Genomic DNA, 15,867 nt, shown 5'->3' with positions numbered 1-15,867 from the left:
CCCTAAGTTTGAAATGCTTTTTTTAGTTTGGCTCAGTTCTTAATAAGGAATTTAATATCACAATAATGTTGTCTTTTCCATTCTGTTGTATTTAGAAAATGTGGTCATACGTTGAGACAATAAAATTGCAAAAGTATATTATACAAGCATCACTCTTTCAAATGTACAACCATAATTAATGTTTACAATGGACAGTCCAAGAACTGGCAAGATGTCCAAACAGTGGAAGCTATTAAAGTGGGGGACTCAAAGGAGCTCTGGAATCTAGTAACACTTACAATGTGTTTGATGATGTTGCCTTTACTTTTAAGATTCATTAAAAGTTGTGCTACAGTAACAGGGATTGCATTTAGTCAAAAATAATGTTGCTGTCATCCTCATAAACTGCCAACTTGGCAGTTAGGTAGGTCTAAAAATGTGTACTAAAAGGAGATCCAAATACCACTGCTTATCACATTTAAACTGTATTGTTCCCTCCTAAGCTGATAATTGGAAATATGAATTTTTGAATTTTACAGAAATGGAATTGTAACATTAGATACAAAATAATAAGAAACATATTGACGGCAAACATTTTTTATATCACTTTTCTCCACTAGATGGGGACTAATCACCATGTAGGCAGATAGGCCACCCTGTGAAGTTTGCATACGTAAACTATAGTGCTATTCAGTTTGACTCACCATAGTCATAGACTTATTCTTATCTTCATGAAATGTGTGAAAATAAATAGGTTTACTATTCAAAACATTCCAATGTATGACAATTTGTATACCGTAACAGCAATACATTAATTATGTATTTCTATAAGAATATACATTTCCTTTAGTAGAGCATTCAAATCAAGTGTTGCTGTTGGTAGAGAATATTATATGATGCCAGATTTTCACTGCGCTTTTTTGTCCCTGTTTAGTATCCGTAGTACACCACCTTTCGCATCACACAAGAAAAGTTAAGGAAAGTGGCTCTTGCGATGTCACTTGATTCCTGGTTGCTAAAGAGACTGTAACGTTGGAAGAATACAATAACGGATCTCACCGTTACCCCCAACAAACAAATATAAGGTAAATGCATGTGAATAGATTAATAGGATTTAAATGAGTTAGTTATGTTTCAATGAAAAGTAGGTCGTTTGCATACTTCTCGCTGTTGCCATGGCAACACACGCAAAAGCAGCAGTGTGTTTTGTTTTGACTAGCCTCTGCAGTTTTTTCGCTAATGACTAACATTAGGTAATCTTCATTAATAATGTGTAATTATGTAGCTATATATTACGTTTTGTGGCGGTGGCTACATATAATTAAATTAATTCGAGATTAACGTTAATCTAGTTCAGGGATGGGCAACTCCAGTCCTTGGGGACCGGAGTGTCGGTGTCACACTTTTTCCTTGCAAATAGAGCTGATTAGACTAATTACATTCTAAACTGAAGATCATGATTAGTTAATTATTGGAGTCAGGTGTGTTAGCAGGTGCTGGGACGAATGTGTGACACCAATCCGTCCCCCGAGGACTGGATTTGCTGATGTAGTTATTGATTATTTTGAGGAGTCCTGTAAATTAGCTTGCTTATTACTAACGTTAGCTCTATTTCATCAGTGAACTAACTGTATGTGGAAAAAAAGTTACCTAACAAATAGGCCTAAAACTATTTTCCCAACATAGTATATTGTAGGTAAGTAGTCTTTGGTGTAAAGTATTTAAGTAAAAATACTTTAAAGTACTACTTATCGTTTTTTTGTTATCTGTACTTTACTATTTATATTTTTTGACTACTTTTACTTGCCTACATTCCTAAAGAAAATAATGTACTTTTTAATCCATGCATTTTCCCTGACACCCAAAAGTACTCATTACATTTTGAATGCTTAGCAGGACATGTAAATGGCCCAATTCACACACTTATCAAGAGAACATCCCTACTGCCTCTGATCTGGTGGACTCACTAAACACAAATGCTTCATTTGTAAATGATGTCTGGGTGTTGAAGGGTGCCTGCCCGTAGCTATCTGTGGATTAAAAAAATAATGTTTTAAATACAAGAACATTGTGCTGTTTGCTTATTAATATAAGCAATTTTATTTATACTTTTCATTTTGATACTTAAGTATGTTTAAAACTAAATACATTTAGACTTTTACTCAAGTAGTATTTTACCGGGTGACTATTACTCGAGCCATTTCCTATCAAGGTATCTTTACTCAAGTATGACAATTGGGTACTTCTTCCACCACTGTAAGTAGAAAACTAGCTATCTGACTTCATTTGCAGACAGAAAGCTGTTAAAAGGAATCCTTCAAACTCCATTCAATCAGTGCATTGGATGTTTTTAAACATCACACACATTAAAACACTACTATGCAGGTTTCATGCCAGATAATTATATTTAGCAGGAAGGGGTCATAGAAAGTTAATTGCTGCTTGTATGAGGTTGAAATAATTATGTGTTTCAAGCAGCTGGGTATTGGCTCCTCCTGCAATAATGCCTTTCTTGGTTAAGAATGTAATGTTCTTGTTTCATGGCTTCCTCTAATGACACGTTTGAATAGGCTAGGCCCATATAATTAGAACAGTAATTTAATAAGGTCTCTATGGCTAGGCCTACCAGTCTAAGATAAACTGCAGTGGGACGAAAAGCGTGAAGTTGATCGATCCCCGAGGGAGGCGCTGATTTCGTTTTTTAAAAATCTGACAGTGAAACAGTCTTATGACTATAAAATGTGTTGGCACCTTAAATTCTTGCAGAAATGTTTGATGAAGACTGAAATAAGATCAAAATCTGTTTTTTGAGTGCACTTGAAATATGCAGCATGCAATGTGAATTGTCTTGATCGTATGAAGAGGTAACTCCGTTGATCGCTTAGCCAATTTATTGAAAGCTAGTCAATGTTAGTCTGACTAGCCTAGCCAGCTATTGTAAATGTAAATTTGCCTGCTTAGGAAGCTGGTGTTTCATGAGCTATCTGTCGGTGAATTCCCATTTTGAATCATGTTTTGGCATGGTTATATGTCTCATTTCAAGTAACTATCTGCAGGCGTAGGCCTTCACACTTGTACGGGTTGAAAATGGCACATTTGGACACTGATAAGTGGCTAAATTGGAACGCAGTGGCTGTACTGTAATATACTATACATTACTTCACAGCTTTGCATGGGTTTTGACTTACAACCGTTGTCCTGAGCACCACGCGCGACAATAATTTGCCCCTATCCCTCCCACTAATTGGGCAACTTTTGCAAATGTTTTATTGTCTGAGTGAGGAAAATGCTGTAAATTACAAGGACTCTATTTACTTTGAGACGTTGAGGATTATAATAAATACAGCTTTGATGTCATACAAGCAAGCCAAACACCCGCAAGTCCAAATGTGCACTTCACGTTTCCATATCATTAAACTCATGTCATATACAGTGTCAATTTTTATGATCACTATGTTTGATGTACAGTTAAAGATGACATGGTGTTATACAGTTGAAGTCAGAAGTTTAAACACCTGTGCAAAATACATTTAAACTTTCACAATTCCTGACATTTAATCCTAGTAAAAAGTCCCTGTCTTAGGTCAGTTAGGATCACCACTTTATTTTAAGAATGTGAAATATCAGAATAATTGTAGATAGAAATAAAAGCTGAAATAAATCATTCTTTCATCACATTCCCAATGGGTCAGAAGTTTACATACTCAATTAGTATTTGGTAGCATTGCCTTTTTAAATGGTCTAACTTGGGTCAAATGTTTCAGGTAACCTTCCACAAGCTTCCCACAATAAGTTGGGTGAATGTTGGCCCATTCCTCCTGACAAAGCTGGTGTAACTGAGTCAGGTTTGTAGGCCTCCTTGCTCACACATGCTTTTTCAGTTCTGCCCACACATTTTCTATAGGATTGAGGTCAGGGCTTTGTGATAGCCACTCCAATACCTTGACTTTGTTGTCCTTAAGCCATTTTGCCACACCTTTGGAAGAATGCTTGGGGTCATTGTCCATTTGGAAGACCAATTTGAGACCAAGCTTTAACTTCCTAACTGATGTCTTGAGATGTTGCTAATATATCCACATCATTTTCCTCCTCACGATTCAATCTATTTTGTGAAGTGCACCAGTCCCTCCTGCAGCAAGCACCCCCACAACATGCTGCCACCCCCGTGCTTCACGGTTAGGATGGTGTTCTCCGGCTTGCAAGCCTCCCCCTTTTTCCTCCAAACATAACAATGGTCATTATGGCCAAACAGTTCTATTTTTGTTTCATCAGACCAGAGGACATTTCTCCAAAAAGTATGTCCCCATGTACAGTTGCAAACTGAAGTCTGGCTTTTTTATGACGGATTTGGTGCAGTGGATTCTTCCTAGCTGAGAGGCCTTTCAGGTTATGTCGGTATAGAACTCATTTTACTGTGGATATATATACATTTGTACCTGTTTCCTCCAGCATCTTCACAAGGTCCTTTGCTGTTGTACTGGGATTGATTTGCACTTTTCGCACCAAAGTACGTTCATCTCTAGGAGACATATTGCGTCTCATTCCTGAGCTGTAAGACAGCTGCATGGTCCCATTGTGTTTATACTTGCGTACCATTGTTTGTACAGATGAACATGGTACCTTCAGGCATTTGGAAATTGCTCCCAAGGATGAACCAGACTTGTGGAGGTCTACAATTTGTTTTGGCTGATTTCTTTTGATTTTCCCATGATCTCAAGCAAAGGAGCACTGAGTTTGAAGGTAGGCCTTGAAATACATTCACAGGTGCACCTCCAATTGACTCAAATTATGTCAATTAGCCTATCAGAAGCTTCTAAAGCATTGACATCATTTTCTGGAATTTTCCAAGCTGTTTAAAGGCAGAGTCAACTTAGTGTATGTGAACTTCTGACCCACTGGAATTGAGATACAGTGAAATAATCTCTGTAAACAATTGTTGGATAAATGACTTGTGTCATGCACAATGTAGATATCCTAACTGACTTACCAAAACTATAGTGTGTTAACAAAACATTTGTGGAGTGGTTGAAAAACAAGTTTTAATGACTCCAACCTAAGTGTATGTAAACTTCCGACTTCAACTGTACCTTGGCTTGTCTTGAACAGAAAAGCCTATATTTGTTATATTGTGAAGAAAGTTTACAGCGGCTCACACATCTAAATGCACTTACGACTCCCTTCTATGCGCACCAAAATTACCATCTGCTTCTCTGAATTGCCTTGAGAAAGCATAAAACGTAAATCATAGTCTACTGATGCTGAGGCGCTATAGTCCAGTGCCCTTTGTGACATAGCTACACGGCTCTGAGACCACCACCCGCTGGAAATGCACAGCCTGATCGAGCACCTACCTCCACACAATTCTCAACCAATGCGGCTCTGGTATGCGTCCTCTATTCATTTGAATGTGTTGACAGTTAGAGAAATAGCTTGAGCTGCACTGAGAAGTCTAAAAGTATGAAAGCCAATGGTCCAATATTCTAGGACACTGCTGTGCATACGCGTATGCATTTTGGACAATGATAAACACAACACTGTAAGATCATATTTTGTCATTTTGCTAGTCATGTTGGCGACACGCTTTCAAATGATGCCCACCCGACCCAGGTTGCAATTTATAATGGACCCTTTTTGGGTTGCGTAAACAACTGTAATTGTGTGAAGGTGAGGATGCAGGGCTGTGTTACAAACAAAACAACTAAATGTGATCTTGCTCTAGTTCCTCATCGGCACAGCTGGAAGAGCTCAAAATTGCACCTTTTATAGTTGAACACTCTTCTTTGAGTCATACAAGTTCATTGAAATTACTTAGGGACTGTGCACACTTTGGAGAGCTGTGTGGCAACATATAGATGTTGCACCTAACCCAACTTTTCCAATAATATTCTTATGTTACTGAATGTATCCAGAGTATTTTCAGATTTAGTTAAATGTGAAATGCACATAAAATCCAGTTTTATGTTTGGATTCAGTCTTGTCAGGTGAACTGTTGTGTCCTCACCTTTAATCATCATTTTTTCCCATAATCTCCAAACTGTTCCCTTTTCATTGCTACCATGGTTATACATATGCTTTCCATGTTTCTTCTGTAAGAAACATTTCAATTTAGCCCTATCCATACAGGCCAAATCCCATGAGTCTAAGGGTTAAGGAAACATTCAGTCATATAATTTGCATAAACCCCAAAAGGTATAGATAGAAATGTGTGTGTGTCATGCATTCTAGAATGGAGGTTTAAAAACAACAGCTGCATATTAGCCAACATGGCATATCCTACGCATAGCCTAAACCTTGCAATACAATCTTCTCTAAAAACAGCTGGGCAAAATGTATACAATGTGCTCTGCAATAAGATGACCAGAGTTTGATTCTAAATCAGATGAGTTCTCAAATGTCAGCAGCTGCCCAATACCATGGTCGGCACGCATAATGTTGAATGCATTTTAATATAAGATGTGGAGAATGATAAAGAGTCTGCAGGATTATAGAAAAAGCAGTTGGGAAATGAATGTTTGAGTTTCAAATGCTAAATGTCCAGCAAATTTTAATAGATTTAGGTGGTTTAAATGATTACTTTCTTACTAAACTTCAAAGTTGATGGTGCCAAATTCTTGCCAATCCATTATTCTACTACTAAATATGCATGTTTGCCATAGTGTACCTGTCATGCCTATACATTAGAACAAAGAACATCACATTTAGTGTTTCACCATTTTGAATAAAGAGACAAATAGCGAAGATGTCTCAGGCAGTATTTGAGGTATCTGTCATCAACACATGCTTCAGTGTCCCCCCCCCCCCCCCCCCCAAATAGTGATGGCAGGGCTAGTTCAAACTGCAGCAGGATGGTTCTCCTCACAGGTGAATGAATCAGCTGAGCCCATGCTTGGTGAATAGCACTTGATAGATCTCTGGGACCAGGACAAAGGAGAGGAGAACTGAATAGATCATGGGAGACATGAATGAATCAAAGAAATCATCACAGCAGAGGATTGTAGGTTAGGACCTAGAAAATAACATCCTGACAGTCAATTTTTTTTATTTATTACAATAACTGGGCTACTAGGGTAAGGATAGAGATATGACAATAACAAGACTACTAGGGTAAGGATAGAGGCAGGGTGCTCTGCATCCTATTCCAACTAGGCCTATTGACAGGGATAATGTAGTCTCAAAATCCCAACCCTTGGCAACACGGTGACTAGGGTCTGGTTTCCATGATGGACTCTTTTGGCATAGAGGAACTACGTCACTGCCTACGTCTATAAGGGTAGAAAAAATAACTGTGGACTCTCCCAACAGGGAGAGGCAGACATGCCAGAACGCTGCAGATGTTGATGCAAACTAGCCACTTGTGAAATGCACTCCATAAAAAACATCCGTGATCTCCATCTTGCTAGCTACTAATTTGTTTTTGTTGAAGTGGATAAAGTAGTGACGTAGGCAGTGACGTAGTTCCTCTGTCAAAAAAGTCCATCCTTGAAACCAGACCCAAGTCAAGTCTCTGCTTTGCCTAGGATCGGGTTTACAAGCATTTCTTTTGTCAGCATGAATGCCCTGATAACTGTATTAGCTTTACAATACTTGTCCTATAGATTTTTGTAGTCTTAAATTATTACTAATAATGATAGCTAAAGCGCCCTGTCCCAGAATGGCATGCTAGTGATAAAGCTACAGTATCTGCTGCTGCCAGCTAGCAACATGTCTGCTTATTTTAGCTAGCTAGCTACATTGCTAAAGCTACTGCGTTCTAAGTAAAGTTGGGAGTTATTTTACATTGATGGTATAATGTTTCTATAACTAAATAGATTACAAATATTAAAAAGACTTGATAGCAGTTTGTCGGGCAGAGATCTCTCGAGCTTTCGCCAGCTGTGTTTATGTATCTTAGGTACAGTGAACATGATTGGCAGATGTGATCAGCAGAGATGGTACCTGGATAGTAAGAGTTTTGATTGATTGATTTACTGTTTAGTACTTGGCAGCGTTTGCCTGTCCAGCTAGCAAACATACAAGTATGTATTTTGAAAACAATTGTAAGAATTAACATTGCCAGCAAACGGAAATGTGTTCATATGAAATACGCAAAATATAAAAAAAAAACATCTCCTCCCTCACCAGAAAGTGATCATCTCCAAAACTAAAGCAGATCCGATTTTTCGGCCCACCGCCTACAGAGGATAGTGCTGTCCAGAGTCATACTGTATATAGAGAGTTGGGCCAATGCATGCGGTCTCTGTCTGAACGTTCAGCAAGCGCCACTTTCTCCTCCATAGCCGCTGTTAATTGACAATTGACACGTCCGCATTGTGTTGCCCAGTCACGGACCAGGATGTCCTGCTCCCAGGCAGACTAAATAACTTTTTTGCCCGCTTTGAGGACAATACAGTGCCACTGACACGGCCTGCAACGAAAACTTGCGGTCTCTCCTTCACTGCAGCCGAGGTGAGTAAGACATTTAAACGTGTTAACCCTCGCAAGGCTGCAGGCCCAGACGGCATCCCCAGCCGCGCCCTCAGAGCATGCGCAGACCAGCTGGCCGGTGTGTTTACGGACATATTCAATCAATCCCTATACCAGTCTGCTGTTCCCACATGCTTCAAGAGGGCCACCATTGTTCCTGTTCCCAAGAAAGCTAAGGTAACTGAGCTAAACGACTACCGCCCCGTAGCACTCACTTCCGTCATCATGAAGTGCTTTGAGAGACTAGTCAAGGACCATATCACCTCCACCCTACCTGACACCCTAGACCCACTCCAATTTGCTTACCGCCCAAATAGGTCCACAGACGATGCAATCTCAACCACACTGCACACTGCCCTAACCCATCTGGACAAGAGGAATACCTATGTGAGAATGCTGTTCATTGACTACAGCTCGGCATTCAACACCATAGTACCCTCCAAGCTCGTCATCAAGCTCGAGACCCTCGGTCTCGACCCCGCCCTGTGCAACTGGGTACTGGACTTCCTGACGGGCCACCCCCAGGTGGTGAGGGTAGGCAACAACATCTCCTCCCCGCTGATCCTCAACACTGGGGCCCCACAAGGGTGCGTTCTGAGCCCTCTCCTGTACTCCCTGTTCACCCACGACTGCGTGGCCACGCATGCCTCCAACTCAATCATCAAGTTTGCGGACGACACAACAGTGGTAGGCTTGATTACCAACAACGACGAGACGGCCTACAGGGAGGAGGTGAGGGCCCTCGGAGTGTGGTGTCAGGAAAATAACCTCACACTCAACGTCAACAAAACTAAGGAGATGATTGTGGACTTCAGGAAACAGCAGAGGGAACACCCCCCTATCCACATCGATGGAACAGTAGTGGAGAGGGTAGCAAGTTTTAAGTTCCTCGGCATACACATCACAGACAAACTGAATTGGTCCACTCACACAGACAGCATTGTGAAGAAGGCGCAGCAGCGCCTCTTCAACCTCAGGAGGCTGAAGAAATTTGGCTTGTCACCAAAAGCACTCACAAACTTCTATAGATGCACAATCGAGAGCATCCTGGCGGGCTGTATCACCGCCTGGTACGGCAACTGCTCCGCCCTCAACCGTAAGGCTCTCCAGAGGGTAGTGAGGTCTGCACAACGCATCACCGGGGGCAAACTACCTGCCCTCCAGGACACCTACACCACCTGATGTCACAGGAAGGCCATAAAGATCATCAAGGACATCAACCACCCGAGCCACTGCCTGTTCACCCCGCTATCATCCAGAAGGCGAGGTCAGTACAGGTGCATCAAAGCTGGGACCGAGAGACTGAAAAACAGCTTCTATCTCAAGGCTATCAGACTGTTAAACAGCCACCACTAACATTGAGTGGCTGCTGCCAACACACTGACACTGACTCAACTCCAGCCACTTTAATAATGGGAATTGATGGGAAATGATGTAAATATATCACTAGCCACTTTAAACAATGCTACCTTATATAATGTTACTTACCCTACATTATTAATCTCATATGCATACGTATATACTGTACTCTATATCATCGACTGTATCCTTATGTAATACATGTATCACTAGCCACTTTAACTATGCCACTTTGTTTACATACTCATCTCATATGTATATACTGTACTCGATACCATCTACTGTATCTGCCTATGCTGCTCTGTACCATCACTCATTCATATATCCTTATGTACATATTCTTTATCCCCTCACACTGTGTACAAGACAGTAGTTTTGGAATTGTTAGTTAGATTACTTGTTGGTTATTACTGCATTGTCGGAACTAGAAGCACAAGCATTTCGCTACACTCGCATTAACATCTGCTAACCATGTGTATGTGACAAATAAAATTTGATTTGATTTCTAATAGTTTTTAAAACCAATGAAGATGTGCAGTGAAAGCATACTGTGTATGCAATTTGTTGACACCGCAACACAGTACAGACTTCCCGGATGCTAATCAATAAAAATGTCAGTTAAATTCACTGCTCTGTTTTACTTGTTTACAGCGGGTCATGACGTAGGGAATTGTCAGTCTCTCTCGTATTGGCACGTCTTCAATTTTCAGAATAAAGGTGTTAACATGGCGTCCGTTCAAAAACCTGGCCCAACTCTCTTAATATATGGCACTGCTGCTGTCCATAGGGTAAATACATTTGAATTCAATTACATACCCTCTTATTTAAAGGGGAGATCAAGCTGATCCTAACTGTTATAGGGCTATTTCTATTTTGCCCTGTTTATCAAAAGTGTTGGAAAAACTTGTCAATGATCAACTGACTGGCTTTCTTGGTGTCTATAGTATTCTCTCGGGGAATGCAATCTGGTTTCCGCTCAGGTTATGGATGTTTCACTGCAACCTTAAAGGTCCTCAATGATGTCACCATTGCCCTTGATTCTAAGCAATATTGTGCTGCTATTTTTATTGACTTGGCCAAAGCTTTTGATACGGTAGACCATTCCATTCTTGTGGGCCGGCTAAGGAGTATTGGTGTCTGAGGGGTCTTTGGGCTGGTTTGCTAACTACCTCTCTCAAAGAGGGCAGTGTAAGAAGTTAGAAAATCTGCTGTCTCAGCCACTGCCTGTCACCAAGGGAGTACCCCAAGGCTCAATTCTAGGTCACACGCTCTTCTCAATTTACATCAACAACAGCTCAGGCAGTAGGAAGCTCTCATCCATTTATATGCAGATGATAGTCTTATACTCAGCTGGCCCCTCCCCGAATTTTGTGTTAAATGCTCTATAACAAAGCTTTCTTAGTGTCCATTAAGCTTTCTCTACCCTTAACCTTATTCCAAACACCTCCAAAACAAAGGTCATGTGGTTTGGTAAGAAGAATGCCCCTCTTCCCACAAGTAGTATTACTACCTCTGAGGGTTTAGAGCTTGAGGTATACAAGTACTTGGGAGAATGGCTAGACGGTGCACTGTCCTTCTCTCAGCACATATCAAAGCTGCAGGCTAAGGTTATATCTAGACTTGGTTTCCTCTATCGTAATAGCTCCTCTTTCACCCCAGTTGCCAAACTAACCCCGATTCAGATGACCAATCTACCCATGCTAGATTACAGAGACATAATTTACAGATCGGTAGGTAAGGGTGCTCTCGAGCGGCTAGATGTTCTTTACCAATAGGCCATCAGATTTGCCACCAATGCTCCTTATAGGGCACATCACTGCACCTTATACTCCTCTGTAAACTGGTCATCTCTGTATACCCGTCGCAAGACCCACTGGTTGATGCTTATTTATAAAACCCTCTTAGGCCTCACTCCCCCTATATGAGATATCTACTGCAGCCCTTATCCTCCACATACAACACCCATTCTGCCAGTCACATTCTGTTAAAGGTCCCCAAAGCACAAACACATCCCTGGGTCGCTCCACTATTCAGTTCGCTGCAGCTAGCGACAAACACTCAAACTGGACAGTTTTATCTCTAACATTCAAAGACTCAATCATGGACACTCTTACTGACAGTTGTGGCTGCTTTGTGTGATGTGCTGCTGTCTCTACCTTCTTGCCCTTTGTGTTGTTGTCTGTGCCCAATAATGTTCGTATCATGTTTTGTGCTGCTACCATGTTGTGTTGCTACCATGCTGTGTTGTCATGTGTTGCTGCCTTGTTATGTTATCTTAGGTCTCTCTTTATGTAGTGTTGTGTTTTCTCTTGTTGTGATGTGTGTTTTGTCCTTTATTTATATTGTATTTTTTTTATTTTTAATCCCAGGCCCCCGTCCCTGCAGGAGGCTTTTTGCCTTTTGGTAGACCGTCATTGTAAATAAGAATTTATTCTTAACTGACTTGCGTAGTTAAATAAAGGTTAAATAACAGATTTAAAATGCTGTGAGACATCCATGTCTTTATTATTATTTTTTTCACCTTTATTTAACCAGGTAGGCCAGTTGAACAAGTTGTCATTTACAACTGCGACCTGGCCAAGATAAAGCAAAGCAGTGCGACAAAAAACAGCAACACAGAGTTACACATGAGATTACCAAAAGTACATTCAATAACAATAGAAACAATTCATCTCTGGAAAGATAAACAGTTGAGATTAGACATCATTTAAAAGCTTACAAACAGGGTTGTCAAACTATTTTATAACTTCTGGTAAAAAAAAATCTTAAATAAAATAAATGTTATATTTTTATTGTCAATTATCTAAAAACATATATGTTTACATATTATATGTTGTAGCTAAGCCCCTATTTTACATAATCTAAGGTTTTGGTGTTGTGCCCGCCATCGGTTGAGACACAACTTGCTCTTGAATACAGGGTGGGTGTAATGTTTTGGCTGATAAATGTACTAAAATGGGAATACATTTGAAATTTCAACTCTCAGATGGTACCACAAAGATTGTTGGCAGTCCAAACATCACAATGTTGTCTTGAATTTTACTGTCAAATTTTACTGTCAATCGTACATAGGACACCTATTGAAATCCTATAGATTTAGAATAGAAATGACCATTTAAGTTGACATTCGACAGTGGGTGGACCGGCAGTCATGTTTGTGATTTAGTAATTGAAGTTAAAATTTAAATGACTTTTAATTTCACTGGTGTACCAGCCAAATTGCAATGGTATGAAGGATTAGGTCCATTCTATGAATTATATTTCTAAGATTGAAATGACACCCACCCTGTATTCAAGAGCATATTGTGTTTCAACCAATGGCAGGCACAACACAATCAACTCAGATGATGTGAAGTAGGGTCTAAGCGAATACATGCAAATATACAACAACAAAAAATTGGAGTTTATGCAGTTTTAGGTAATTGACGTTAAATGCTTAAACATTACATGATTTTTATTAAACCTTACTTCTTGAAAAAAATTAAATAGTTTGAGAACGCTGTTTGTAAGCTTTTAAATGCCGTTGATCTTTCCAGTAATGAAGACATGGATGTCTCATGGTATGGTGGGGTATACAAAAGGGGTAAACATTGAGCACCTTTTTATCTCCTGAATTCGGGTCAAAAAAGTAACTTTCTGACCACTTCCATGGGCAAACAGTACGGAAAGTTTTGTTTAAATCAAAAGGGATGCTGTCAAATAGTGATTGAATTCAAATGGATTTACCCCATATTGTTTTGATATAGGGGATCTTGAGATATATCAAGGAATTGCTTCCTGATATAGCCTGGATACTCTACACTGTGGTAAACCGTTGGGTTGAGCGTGAAGAGATTGATACAGAGACAAGGAGGTTATAGTCCGCAAAAACAAGTTTACTAAGACAGAAAATAAACATAAAAGAAAATCACTTAGGTTTGGCTCGGTCCTTCTTCTCCACTTCTGCTTGCTGTCGGCCTCTCCCCTCTCTCTCTCGCGGTGTGCCACAGTGCTCCTTTTATTTGGCCTCCACGACTGGTTGGCATTTTCCCCTAATTACCTCCACTTGGAGTTGTCCGTGTCGGGGTGCCCAGCTCCTGTATTCCTGCAGAGGGAGCCAACATCGCCTTACGTACCTCCCCTCTATTACCATCTACTGGGGTAGACCTCCTTGGAAACCAACTCCCCCCTAGCCCTGAGGACTGGGAGGGAGGCATGCTCAGGGCTAGGTTTGCATCCCTCCTGGAGAGTGCGTCCGCATTTCCGTGCTGGGCCCCCGACCTGTGGATGAAAGAGAATTGATGTAAGGACAGGAACCAGCGGGTGACACGGTCATTCGTGTCCTTACCTCTTGCCATCCACACAAAGGAGGCATGGTCAGTGATCAGGGTGAACTTTCTCCCGAGGAGGTAATACTTGAGGGTGTCCAGTGCCCACGTCACGGCGAGACACTCCTTCTCGACAATTGAGTATTTCTTCTCCCCCGGGAGGAGCTTCCTGCTGACATACATGATGGGGTGCTCCTCGCCTTCCTGCTCTTGGAACAAAACGGCCCCTACCCCTGTGTCAGACGCGTCTGTCTGGACCAGGATGTTTTTTGAGAAGACCGGGGTGACGAGTACCGGGTGAGAACACAGCGCATCCTTCAGGGCCTGGAATGCCGCCTCTGTGTCCTCCATCCATCGCACCGTCTGGGGTAGCCGTGCCTTCGTTAAGTCTTTGAGGGGGGAAGCTATTGTGGCAAAGTTAGGTACAAATCTACTGTAGTACCCTGCTAACCCCAGGAATGACTTCACCTGCCTCTTGGTTCGGGGGACCGGCCATCCCCTAATGGCAGCAATTTCTTTCTTTTTTTTCCTTTTTTTTCTTGGGGTTTCACATTTCCCCTCCCGATCTGATAGCCCAGGTACTCCACCTCGGTGTGGCCCTGCTTGCACTTGTGGGGTTCATGGTCAGACCTCTTAGCGCATCAACCACGGCCTGTAACCTACAAAGATGTGACTCCCAACTGTCACTGTGCACAGTTATGTCATCTAGATAAGCAGCTGCGTACTAACTGTGCGACCGCAGGACACGGTCGCTGAAAGATCGCTGGTGCCCCGTGGAGCCTGAAAGGCAGAACCTGGTAGTGGTATAGCCACCCCCCGGGGGTGGAGAAGGCAGTCTTCTCCCGGGAGGCCGCTGCCAGTGGCACCTGCCAGTACCCCTTCGTCAGGTCCAAGGTGCTGACGTATCTTCCCCCATTGCAACTTCAACCGAGGGCGGGCCCTGCTGTGGCCGGGTCCACGTTATGCACAGATCCTCGCGTGCGTGCCATTTCTTCAGTAAGTTCACATGGTAAAGCTGGAGGGGTTTTCTCCGCCCCGGATGGCGGAACTTATAGTTGACATCGCCTACCCGCTCAACGATGTCGTAGGGCCCATGCCACGTAGCCAGGAATGTACTCTCCGTTGTAGGGATCAGCACCAAGACCTTCTCACCTGGTTGAAACTCTCGTGGTTGGGCCCCCCCGATTGTAGACACGCTCCTGGGCCGTCATCCTCTCCCTCATCTCCTCCACATGTTCTACTACGCTGCGAAGGGGGGTCTGCTGCTCTTAACAGACCTCCTTGGCTAGGTCCAGCAGCCAGGCCGGCCGACGACCATACAGGAGCTCAAAGGGGGAGAACCCCGTGGATGCTTGGAGTACCTTGCGCACTGAAAACATCAGGTGGAGAAGCAGCTGGTCCCAGTTCCTCCCGTCTCTCTCGAGGACCTTCTTCAGCATCTGTTTTAGGGTCTTACTGAAGCATTCCACCAGCCCGTCCGTTTTGTGGATGGTACACCTGTTTTATTCGTAACAGATTGCAGACATCCTTCATCACACGAGACATGAACGCGGTGCCCTGGTCCGTCAGGATTTCCCGTGGAATACCCACCCTGCTAAATAAATGGAAGAGCTCCCGTGCGGTACCTTTTGCTGCCGCCGTGCGTAGCAGGATTGCCTCAGGATACGGGGTGGCGTAATCCACGATTACCACGATTCCTATAATGGGCAAGGGTTTCTATAATGCACCCTCGGAGCTGTGATCTGGCACTCAGGGCAAC

General features: G+C 42.1%; 1 protein-coding gene across 3 annotated transcripts in view; it reads left to right on the top strand.

Moving 5' to 3' along the window:
• Positions 1 to 920: 920 nt before the first annotated feature.
• Positions 921 to 15,867, top strand: part of stk33 (serine/threonine kinase 33) — a 39,021-nt gene continuing 24,074 nt past the window's right edge. For all 3 annotated transcript variants that reach the window (XM_036980942.1, XM_036980941.1, XM_036980943.1), the window contains exon 1: positions 921 to 1,064. The gene's annotated coding sequence lies outside the window, so the exon portion shown is untranslated. The remainder of the gene's footprint in view (positions 1,065 to 15,867) is intronic.

Source organism: Oncorhynchus mykiss, chromosome 6, assembly GCF_013265735.2.
Source record: "Oncorhynchus mykiss isolate Arlee chromosome 6, USDA_OmykA_1.1, whole genome shotgun sequence".
Lineage (NCBI taxonomy): Eukaryota > Metazoa > Chordata > Actinopteri > Salmoniformes > Salmonidae > Oncorhynchus > Oncorhynchus mykiss.
The sequence above is the reverse complement of the archived record's forward strand: the minus strand, read 5'-3'. Positions and strand labels throughout refer to the sequence as shown.